We start from the raw sequence: 10,638 nt of genomic DNA, 5'->3' as shown, positions 1-10,638 counted from the left end.
GTATTATAGCCTATCTATATAGATTACAGACTATGGAGACAAATGATAGTTAGCAAATGTTGGACATCTTCTCGTAACTATAATGATATACACTAATACTATAAGTAGACATTTGGTTAAATTTTTAAGGGGCTATAACAATCAAATTTAAAGTGCTCACAAGGGCTTCAACTCCGCATCCTCTTCCTATAAATAAATATAAAATATTACTAATAAAAATATCGCAACAGTTTAATTTCGGGAAAGCGCTCTTAAATTAAATCATGTATTTCCAATATTATTATTCACACTTGACGTTTAAAAGCCATATAAGGCTGCTTACCATTTAGCATTAAATATTATAACTACCAGGGTCTAAAGCGGATTTAGAAATTAAAAAAGGGAAGAGCTAGATGATAAAATTTACTTTAAGTGCATAAAAGCATAGGCATTGAGTTTAAGTTTTATTAATAAAATAATAATAATAACAAACTTAAACAAAATTATCTTTTATTGCATATAATATTATATAATTAAGTGTGCAAGAGTGAAATATTTTTAAGTACCCACAGCCTAATGTGGACTTTGGTCCTCATAGCCCCTCCCCCTTGTATTTGTGCCTGATATACTTAGTTGAATATAAGTGCTATAACTTAAGAATCCTAAAATAGCTTCAAAAGGGCTATAATCAATTACATAATAATATAGGTACTGTAACCACCGAGAATTTCAAATAAAAATAATTTACAGAAAAATAAATATATTTTCATAGAATTGTCTAGTCTTACCAAAAATAATAGCACATGATGCCAACGATGAAAATATTTTTTTCTTTTTTTGACCAACATAACTAAAAATTTGCAATAGCTCATCATCAAAAATAGTTCTTAGCATTTGTCTAATAGTAGATGCTAATGAATTTTTCACCAAACGTTTTAGACCATTAACCTGAAATCAATATTAAATATTTAAAATTGTTTAGTTATTATTAATATGTATAATATATACATATAATGGAGTTTGCATATTTGAATATGATTTAAATATAATATGTTAAAGAATAACTTACAACATTTAATCTGAATGATTTCTTAAGTAAATTGTTTTCAAATTCCCTAGGTTCATCTTCATTGCGCAATGGCAACATTGAACTATAATCATTTTCACAATTTATAGTTATTGAATCCTTTTGATTTGAAACACTCCTTTCATTTCTTAATACTACATCATTTAAAATACTATTCATTATATTTTGGTTATGCGTCAAGTTCTCAATTTCATATTTAATTTTTAAGACAACACTTAAAAATTTTTCAATGTATCTGAATTATAAATAATGTAAGTAATGATTTATATTAGAAAAGGTAAGTAGTAAATATGCATGATATTTTAGAACATTACCATTAGAATCTGATACATTTGGAAATATATTAGGAGTAATACAGTTTTGGTTTAAACTGTTTAAAGATCCACGGAATGAAGTTGTTGGAGTGTATCTACCCAAAGAGTTATTAACTGTAATATAAAAAAATATTATTACTAAATATTGATTTAATAATACAAAGCATGTAAAATATTAACACATTTATGGTTCGAAAAGATTTTGATTAATTTTATTGAAACATCTAGTGATTAAAAAGGTAAAGGCAACTGGATACCAGTCGAAATTGAGTTATAAAACTAGCAATATATTTCTTCAATCAGCCTAATATTTATGTATGGTTATAATAAACCTTTTACTCGCAGACCGGCTCATCCTATACCAAATTATATAATATATTGATGTCGTATACAGACATGGCACGGTGGTGCAGCTCATTTAGTATAAATATAATATAGTATACAAGTTTATCGTATTTTTTACCGTATCAGAGTAACTTGGTAACCAAAAAGGGCCACCTATCTCGACAAGTGGAAACATGAAGAGAGTCGGTCTATTAGTAAAATGTCTAGATATACCTAGTGAAGCGATAAGAATTCCGAAAACAAAATTTGAATTCAGCATCAAGTCATGTGATAACGGGCATGTCACTTTTTTAATATCAGTCCTTAACTTAATTTAAATTTATTGACATCATTAAAAAAAAAAACTAAACATAAATTGCAAAAGTGGCTCTCACGTACATAATATCACACTGAAGTCAAATCTGTTTTCATAATTGTTTTCTTTATACTACATTGATCGGACTGATCGAAGAAAGATAGGTAGTTTTTGTTGTACAAATTTCCAATCAGTTTTAACTGACTTGTGTGTGCGAGAGTTCCCCTGCTCTAATCTAGTGTGTCATGAATTACGTGTGGACACCCACACTATAATTATCATTTACTACTCACACAACAACACTGTGTAATGCATGTAAAACGAGACATTGCCTAAATTTGACTACTCAGAAACTGCTTGTAACCAGGAGCCTTAAGTATTATGACATAAAAGTATCATTTGTTTAATGCTGTTTGTATAAATATTATCTAAAGAAATTTTATTATTACCAGAAACCTTATGGTTGAGTGTATCTAATGCCACAGTAGTTTCAGGTTGAGTAGAATCCAACATAGTCACTTTGAACGGAGAAGAAGTAGTATGTACTATAATTGAATTTTGCTGTTTCATTTCTAAGAATTAAAAATTGTTTAAAATTTATTAAAACAATTAAAATTATTTAATTCTTATACCAACCTATAGAACCATTAGAATCTGATGATGAATAATTTTTAGAATCGAAGAAGTCCTGTGAAACTTTTAATTTATCATAATCATCATGATTTCTTGTAGGGACATCTAAATGCAAATATGTACATAAAATAAAACAAAAATTCTAAGTTATAAGTTATAACAATAACGATACCCATAGTTCTATAATCGTATGAATCATTAAGGTTTGCATCACTTATTCCAGCTACAGTACTACTTAAATGCTGTGTATGAGATTTTTGTTTATTATTATAACTAGGTATAAGAAAATCTTTTGAAAATATTAAATATAAGTATTAAATCAATTAAAAATTATTTAGACTAAGTATGAAATTGTAACTATTTTTAGTATAATAATACTTTGGCTAGAAGTAGAAGAGGTTGTATCAAATAATTTTTTTCTAACTTCTAAAGTAGGACAAGTTGAGATTATGTGTGGCCTATTTGATTTTGGGTCGTCACACACGGAACTAGACAAATCATCTAGAAAAATGTTTATTATTAATGATTAACAACATTAATTAGTGAAACAATAATAATTTTAATGACAATTACCTGTATATAATAAACCAGAAAAAATAGGAGCATCTTCCACTACAAGCTTTCATCCTTCTAGTTTTATTTTGAATATCTTCACTAGTAGAAAGATCTGATGTGTTTTCAGCCATTCTTACTTTTGATTTAGCTTCTGGGAGGCTATCTAAAATTTTTCAATATTTACTTAATCATAATGTTTATTTATACATTATATTATATTATAAGCTTATCCTATATTTTTTGATAATTATTGCAGATAGATTAGTATTTTTGCCTCACAATGCATACATAACTAAATAGAAAAAAAAAATTATAAAATTATCAATGCCTTTTTTTAAAATTCTTGAAGGAAAATAATTAAAATCGTATTTATTCACAATTGTTCTTCTGTGAATATGTTTTTTTATATCCCTATTTTCCCACGCACACATTGATTTTTTAACCCAATGGCTAGGTACTGCTTCAACAGAATTTTCTTTGACAAAATAAACAACAGTCCACATGATAATACTGTAGTGTATACTGAAAAAAAAAATGTTAACATTTGTTATCTTAAATTTGTAGGTAGGTATACTATACTAAAATACTTTTTAAGTAATAGCTTATAAACAATTTTTTTTTACTGCATATGATTTATACCTATTGGCTTAAAATGACGATGTAATATTGATAAATGATGAACATGTATAGATAAATAAGTACTTATATTAAACAATAAGCTACTAAACACATTATAACAGGTAACATATTAAATAATTAGTCATGCTTGATGCATCAATTGTTTTTGTTAGAAATTTAAAAAAAAAACTAAAATTATATCTACTAGTAGGGACCTACTTGTTTAGTAGTTATATAATTAAAAATATAAACTTAAGTATGAAGTATAACATAATATTATGCCTTATACCTACACCACATAATTTAAATATTTCTACTTTGTTTACCAACATAATATGATATGATATATATTTTATTATTATTATTAGCTAATATAACAGTAGGTATTACTTATGAAATTTTTTCAACGAGGAAAAACAAATTTATATAAATTATTATTTTAATTTAAGGCTAGCAAAAAGTTAAGTACGCATATAGAACAAATATATATATATAATACTATTGATTATAAATACTATAGATTGTTCACTGAGCGGTTTTTCGGTGGCACGATAAAAGTCGGGTAACGCTATGAGGCGCTGTAGTCGCATGGTTAGTGTGGTCGGGTAACGTTGTAATCGCTGTAGTCACGTCTGGTTGGCGAATGGCGATGGAACAGCGATTTCAGGAGAGGCACATCATTCCATAATATTGTCAATTGACTACCAGTCTATACTCTATACTATTTATTTATTTCACACTATCTCATTATGGTAATACTACAGCATATATCCTGCATGCAGAGCGTAGTTCACATTGACATAATATAAATTATATAATTTATATTATGTCAATGGTAGTTCATAGTTAGGTTCTCACTACTCTATGTATAATCCGAGATCCGCAACGCGGATTTACTGTTACAGTGATAGGGCATAATCAAAATCGACTGATCTGCATACAAAATATCCACTGCTTTAAACAATTAATATAATTAATAAATTAGTGTAATGAATATTAAGTACCTATGATAATTAATAATCCAAATAAATAAAACAATTTAGTACTGCTAGGCTAAAAAAAACAACATAAAACTAAACTTTAATTAATAGTTGGTACAAATTCATAAAATTATACACTCAAATTATTCTTATAGCTTGATGAAATGTATATCAACGTGTAATAATTGTGAAGCAGATGATAACGAATTTCTCACAATCGATGTTTTAAAAGATGTTGTTATAAATAATATAAATACTTCAAATCCTACGGACATAATAGAAACATCAAACTTTGATAGCGATCAACAAAAAAAATCTGATTCTGATTCAAGCACCCAACTATTTGAGATCCCAAACTCACTGGAAGTATCATTAGAAACATGCTCCATAATTTATTTTGCTGGCTATTTAGCCAAAAAATGCATGGACAAATTAAATTGTTCTTTTTGTGATTTAATTAAACCAAAAGAAAATGTATGTGATGAAAAAGAATTGTTACTAATGTATAAAACATATGATCATGTAGGTGCATCTCAGGGTCTAAAAGCTCCATCAGATAATTTGATAAAAGTGGTTACATTATGTTTGAACTTATTCAAAAGTAAATTTCCTGAGATAATAATGTCTGAGAAAAAAATTTTAGAACAACTTATGTCTAGTGCAGAAAAAAAAATTAATAAACACTCTTCTGTTTTAAAAAGTACTTCTTGTAAAAATCACTATATATATACATACTACACTTACTCTTTCGAACTAAAATTTACAAAGAGTGTAAATGGTTAAGTACAAATATTGAAAGGAAAGGATACCAAAATGCAGTCAAACTCCGTGTGCTTGAGCATAAATGAATGCGATTTTAGAAAATATTATATTTCTATATAGAACATTGGTACTTATTTCAATATTTTTTATTTTTGTTATTTCATTTTATTTCATACGGAGTAAACTCCATTTACAAAAAATATATATCATTTTATATAATTTATATGAATTCATTTATAGCTGAAAGTTTTAGACTATAAGCTTTTTTTTCAACTATTGATAAGTGGTTACTGGTTACTAGTATATTATTATATAACATTTATTATTTATATATTTAAATTTATATACAGTATCTATACTATTTGTTTTATGTATTTTTTATTTGTATTATACTTTTTCATTTGTAAATATTTAAAAATGTGTGTAAAAAAAGAACTAAAAATACGTCTAAATTGTTAATGATTACCTAATAGTTTACTAATTGTGTTTTGTGCATAGGTATAAAATAGATACCTATATTAAATATTTACTGGAATTTTAACTTTTGTATTTATTTACATGGCATACAGAATAGATACCTACCCTTTTTTCAAATGTTCTTAGTGCACTTTCATTTATAATTAAATTTTTACCATACGGTTAAATTTGCTATGCTTGATTTTATTTGTTGGGTCGAAAAACTTGAAAATTTAATACAAGGCTCCTCATCCTTACACATTGTTACAATATCATTTTAAAAATACTAAAAATATATTGGCAACATTTTTTATAAGTATTTAAATATCAAATTTCGACAAAATTATATAAACAGTGCAAATGGATTAATGACAATTCAAATAAAAAAAGAGAATTACAAAATGTAGACAAATTAAAAATTTTTAAAAATAAATACCTAATTGATTGGTGCTGCATACAGTACGTATACTTTTGATGATTTTAGTAATAACTTAGATAAAATGAATAGGTAGGTCTACATGACATTTTAATGAAAAATTTGTTTGATTATATTGTATACATTTTACAAGAAATCTTAAAAATTAACCTGTTATAAATAAAAATAAATGTTTATAAATACAGTATATTAATTGAACCTTGTAGTTATAAATTTTTATTATTGTTTGTATAATTATTTCTGTAAACGTGAATATATTTCAAAAAATGTTTTCATCAATCGAAAGCCATTAAAATAAAACTTTTGATTTTGTTGAGCAAACATAAGGACTTAAAACTCCATCGAATTTAATAATAAAAATTGCAACCATATCATTAACTCAAACTCTTAATAGTTTATGATTTACTAATTGTACCTAGGTATTATAGGTATATAAAATAATTACTGGAATATTAGTTATTGTTTATTTGAGTAAAATACCTACGTAAATAAATTAAGAATAGATGGGTCTCATCTTTCCAATATTTTTTAGTTTACTCTTTCTTAATTTTCTAACAGCTCTTATAATTAATAGTAAATTAGAACGCTCTAAATTAGTTTCTTTTCCCAATGTGTTAATAGACAATAGTTGAAGGTTTGATTATTAATTAATAATATAAATAATTATTGTAATGACGATCAGTGGAGAGCAAAATAAATGGTCACTCATTTCAGTGAACATCGATCGGTAACGTAAAACAAAAATAAAAATTGATGCCCGTAGACACCGCGCACACGACCAAATCATTCAAAATAAAAATAGTGATTATTTGATTATTATTAGAAGTCGGATCGGTTCGGGATCGGGAGTCGTCGACGTCATGACGACTGACGAGTGACGATAAAAACCAGTTATACCCGCACCGCGACAATCGCGGTTACGGCATTTGGAATAAAATACGAATTTATTAATATTGTTTGTTCTTATCGCCATCTATCGAGAGTTTTAATGTACGCCACCGAAAAACCGGCCAGTGAGCAATCTATAGTATTTATAATCAATGATATTACTTTTGATGTTTGACCGCACATTGAAAAAATAGGTTTCAGTATTAGATACCTATTAATTTTAAATTGTTAATCCAATTTTCATGTTTTTGTGATGTTAATGTTGATGTGAATGTACTACTTGATAGGCTATTTTATAAGTAATATAACTTTTAGTATATGCATAAAATATATTTACATTTTTTTTTTTTTACAATATTAGGTACAATTGTTTTTTTTCTTCTTTTAGTATATAACTTCAAATTATACATTAAGAAGAATGTAATAATGGAATTGCAATGCTAATTGTCATTCCAATGACAATAACATGACTTTTTTTAGATATCATTGACAGTCCAAGTATTCTTTGATAAATTTTTAACAGTGTATATTCCAAAATTAAACGACTGAATTGGTTCATCATAGAATAATCCTTTGAATTCAAATTTTCTTCCAATCAAAACTATTGAACCAGTGTCAGTTTTACAATATCATTTGTTTTAGATGCAAAATATGAATCTGCATCTTTTTTAACTTTTATTTTATAATTTTCTAAAACTAATGTATTCAATTGTGGATTTACACAACCATCTAATAAAGGTCCATTGCTATGTGGTCCTTTTAATAAACTGTTGTCACTTTGATTAATTGTATTTGAACTCAAATTAAAGTTATCGCATTCACTGAATCTTTTAACAACTTGTTCCAAAGGCTTATTAGGCTGTCTTAACATATTTTTGAGAACTTTCATATAGTTCTCAAATGGAAAAGCACTGCAATTGTCTAGGGGCCCATATTTTTTATAATCATCTACTAAATGAATTAAACCATGAATGTTTGAAGATATAAGATAGGTTTAGTAGATTATCAGCATATTGTATTAATGCACCGAGGTTGGGAGATAATAATATAATCATTGCTATATTGAGTGCCATAAAATGTTTATAACAATCTTTGGACACAATACCTTTCAGTACTTAAGGGCCAATATACAGTAGAAATGAACGAAATTCCGTGGCTTTCCAACGCAATACCTCTTGTTAAAGCTCTGGGCTTTCTGGAAAACTCACAAGGAAATTTAGACTTGAAACTCAATAATACATTTGAAATTTGCTTAATTTTTGAAGAGGGTAATCGAACATTTAAAGGCCCATTCATCCATAACAGTATAAGTTTTTTCATAGCACCAAGAGTTACCAAGTGCATATAATCGAGGGAGAAAGAAGATACCACGATTTGTAAAATGGGTTGAAAGGTCTGGTAATCCAAAATTACTGACCATGACTCTAGGAGCAGATCTACAAAAGTTATTTGGTTTGTGATCTTCATTTCGATTCAGATTGTCATAGTAAAGGCACAAAATTACTGAAACATAATGCTATTCCTACATTATGTCTACCAGTTTGTGAGTTACATTATCGCGTGAACCATATTTATGTCCAATGTTCGTGTTAAATGTTTGTGTTAATTTATCAAAAATAAGTAAGATAGGTACGGAACTTTTTTAAATGATATAAATGTACTATGTATAGATATTCGATCATAAACATTTGAAATTAGTGTAAGTAAATACATCTTTTAAATGTTAACTACTTATCTAACATTCAGCGCAATTAAGTAATTATTCAACTCTACTTGTGTTCCGGTCAATTTTGTGGTAAATTTAATTTATTAAATGTTGCTTTATTGAGTATTTGCTTTATGCTAACTGCATGATTGAATGATAATTATTATTTTTTTATTTGTTTATAATAATGAGGGCTAGTAATTAAAGATTGTTGCTTTTTATCTTATCATATATAATTTTTTATATTAAAATATATTGTTGAAATCTAATAGGTACATCTTATGGAGATGGTGATGGGTCAAATCTACTAACAAATAAATAAATATGCTAACGACATGTCTAGGCATTTTAAAATGCAATTAAAATATTTAAAATTAGGTATAATAATTAATCACAATTTTATTTTCCAGCCATGAAATATGTTTTGCCACAGTCTATAGATCCTATGAAACCAACCAACTCAGATAGTCGTTGTAAGTATTATTTATTATAAAAATTATATAAAACTTAAATATTTTATATTTTAATTGGTTTACAGGTTCAGTCATACGCAGCCAAGTTGAGCTTGTATCTACAATAGGTCATACAATATCTTTTAGTGTTGATCATATACCTTTTGTGTCGACGACTGATCGTTAATATTCTAAAGAATTTAAATGTATATCATTAATGTGTTAACTTTAAAATATCTCAAAATGCTCTTAATGGCTTATTAGGTATTTTAAAGCAACACACTTGTTTTGAATATTTGCCTAAAGATTCAAGAACAATCTTACATACTAAACCAATCAACATCTTAAACATTCACTCGGTAGAACCTGGAAACTATTACCATTTTGGCTTAGCTAATGCTATTAAAGAAAATATTCCATTAAATTTAAAAAATGCTTCAGTGATCCATATTGTTGCAGGAATAGATGGTTTGCCTTTATTTAAATCAACTGCTGAAGAATTTTGGCCAATACTTGCTTATATACAGCCAAATAGAAGTAACGTATTTCCAGTAGGGATTTACTGTGGAAATAGAAAACCCTTGGACAGCAATACATTCCTAAAGTATTTTGTAGAAGAAATAAATTTTCTGGACAACAATGGTATTGAAATTAATGGAAAAAACTTTAAAGTTATGTTGGATGTGTTATGCTGTGACGCTCCGGCTAAATCATTCATATTAAAAACTAAAGGACATGCTGGATTCTCTTCTTGTTCAAGATGTGAGCATGAAGGAGAACACTTATTGAATAGAATGTGTTTTCCATATATAACACCAGATAATCGACCATCCAAGAGAACTCATCAGAATTATATTTCTCAGTTTGATGAGGAATATCATACTGGAAATACTTCTATATTAACTACAGTACCATATTTTAACACTGTTGCAGATTTTTCATTGGATTAGCAACATTTAGTCTGCCTTGGTGTGGTTAGAAAAATTATGTATTTATGGATTAAAGGCCTATACGTTATCCATCTTGGAAAATAGAACAAATATCTACAATACTGATAGGTCTAAGAGTCAGTATACCTTGCGAAATCAATCGAAAACTAAGAAGTTTGGCTCATATAAAAAACTGGAAAGCTA

At 27.2% G+C, this 10,638-nt stretch overlaps 2 pseudogenes; one reads left to right on the top strand and one right to left on the bottom strand.

The window, feature by feature from the left end:
* The window catches only part of LOC149061806 (uncharacterized), a 340,578-nt pseudogene that overhangs the window by 169,109 nt on the left and 160,831 nt on the right, over positions 1-10,638 (top strand).
* LOC149061820 (uncharacterized) overlaps positions 53-10,638 on the bottom strand; it is a 35,940-nt pseudogene continuing 25,354 nt past the window's right edge.

The sequence above is a fragment of the Diuraphis noxia genome, unplaced genomic scaffold, assembly GCF_037042655.1.
Source record: "Diuraphis noxia isolate RWA-SAM2 unplaced genomic scaffold, SU_Dnox_SAM2 contig0001, whole genome shotgun sequence".
Taxonomy (NCBI): Eukaryota; Metazoa; Arthropoda; class Insecta; order Hemiptera; family Aphididae; genus Diuraphis; species Diuraphis noxia.
This window is presented reverse-complemented; position numbering and strand designations above follow the sequence as displayed.